Here is a 2350-nt window from a genome sequence, read left to right as displayed (position 1 = left end):
CCCCCCCGTCTGCTCTCCTGTTCACCCATGCCCCACTGTGTCATTAATTGTCATTAATTGTCCTCACATCAAAGTTGAATACATAGGATTCATGCTTCTCCATTCCTGTGATGCTTCACTAAGAATAATGTGTTCCACCTCCATCCAGGTTAATACAAAAGCTGCAGAGTCTCCATTTTTTTTAATGGCTGAATAGTATTCCATGGTGTACATATACTACAGCTTGCTGATCCATTCCTAGATTGAAGGGCATTTAGGCTGTTATCACATTTTAACAATTGTAAATTGAGCTGCAATAAACAATCTAGTACAAGTGTCTTTATAATAAATGGTTTCTTTCCTTCTGGATAGATATGGGATTGCAGGATCAAACAGGAAATATAGGTTGAGTTCTTTGAGGTTTCGCCATACTTCCTTCCAAAAGTTTATATGAGATAGTCTTTAAAATTTTTACACCTTTTAATAAGTTGGTGTGTCTTCTCTGATAAAATGTCCTTTCATCTTCTGCTTTTAAAAAAATGAATTTTATCTCTTTTCCCTTTGGTTAAGAAAAAGAAAATAGTGAAACAACAAAGACTTATGTTGAACCTCATTCATTCTTAGTGATGTCACTTCTTCTTTTTTTTTTTTTTTTTGTAGCGACAGAGTCTCACTCTGTCACCCTTGGTAGAGTGCTGTGGCGTCACACAGCTCACAGCAACCATCCAACTCCTGAGCTTAGGCGATTCTCTTGCCTCAGCCTCCCAAGTAGCTGGGACCACAGGTACCCACCACCACGCCAGGCTATTTTTTTGTTGCAGTTCGTTCAGGGCTGGGTTTGAATCCACCACCCTTGGTATATGGGGCTGGCGCCCTACTCACTGAGCCATAGGCGCCGCCCAGTGATGTCACTTCTTTATTGTAAGGAGTACTTGTTTTTAATACCACAGGAGTTTTTGAGCATTTTGTTAGGAATCAGTGTCCCAAAGTGACCATATGAATAGATCCCAGGGCAATGAAACAATATGATGCTCTGATATTATGAGATAGATGTTTTTGTCCACAATTATGGCTCATAACTCCTATGGCCCTTGATATAATGTTGGGGCCCTGCAGGCCTCAGAAAACAGTATCACTCTCTCTCTCTCTGACCTTCTCCTATTCTCTTTTCACCTCATTTTTCTCCTCAAGCCAGGAACTTTTTCTCACTTTCTGTCTTAGAGCTGGCCATAAAGAATTTCTCTGACCTTTCTTGTCTAATTTTAGGTCTTAAGGCCCTCATTTCAGAATTGCTCCTGGGCCTTGTGTGGGAGAAAGGAATGCTACACAGAGGCCAAGAAGAATCTGATCAGACAGGCCTTGCTGGGTTTTCCTACTCAACTTTTTTTTTTGTTTGTTTTTGAGATATAGTCTCATGCTGTGCCCCTGGGTAGAGTGCTGTGGTGTCACAGCTCACAGCAACCTCCAACTCCTGGGCTTAGGTGATTTTCTTGCCTCAGCTTCCCAAGTAGCTGGGACTACAGGTGCCTGCCACAACAGCCGGCTATTTTTTGGTTATAGTTGTCATTGTTTGGCACACCCTGGCTGGATTTGAATCTGCGAGCTCTGGTGTATGTGGCTGGCACCTCAGCTGCTTGAGCTACAAGTGCCAAGCCTACTCAAGTCTGATTTTATTAGGTCATGCCCTTTTTGTCCAATCACATTTCTACACAGTTATCCATGCTTCTGTTATGCTTCCCCAGTGAAGCCTCCATAAGAGACCCAAGAGGAAAGGGTATAGAGAACTTACACACAGCTGAATATATCAAGGTTCCTAGAGTGGTACAACTGGAGAGAGCATAGAAGCTCTGATTAACACATAAATGTGTTCCCTGAGTTCTGTGAACCACTCTGCCAAATTAATCAAACCCAAGGAGAATGTTGGGATTCCCTATCTATAACTGGTGATTCAAAAGCACAGGTTCTGGGACTTCTGATAGCAATAACTCCAACATACAGTCAAAATTCCATTTCCCTACTTCTATGTATTTATTTATTTACTTATTTGAGGCAGAGTTTCACTATGTCAACTTCAGTAGAGTGCTATGGTGTCACAACTCACAGAAACCTCAAACTCTTGGGCTTAAGGGATTCTTTTGCCTCAGCCTTCCAAGTAGCTGGGACTACAGTTACCTGCCACAACGCCTGGCTATTCTTTTGTTATAGTTGTCGTCGTTTAGTAGGCCAGGCTGTGTTGGAACCTGCCAGCCCTGGTGTATGTAGCCAGAGCCCTAACCACTGAGCATCAGGTGCTGAGTCCATTTTCCTACTTTTAAAAAAGCATTTTTTATAGCAGCAACTGTGGCTCAAAGGAGTGGGGCACCGGCCCCAT

This window comes from Otolemur garnettii, unplaced genomic scaffold (genome assembly GCF_000181295.1).
Source record: "Otolemur garnettii isolate 467f Iridium unplaced genomic scaffold, OtoGar3 scaffold00091, whole genome shotgun sequence".
In the NCBI taxonomy this organism is placed as follows: Eukaryota; Metazoa; Chordata; class Mammalia; order Primates; family Galagidae; genus Otolemur; species Otolemur garnettii.
Note: the sequence above shows the minus strand (reverse complement) of the source record.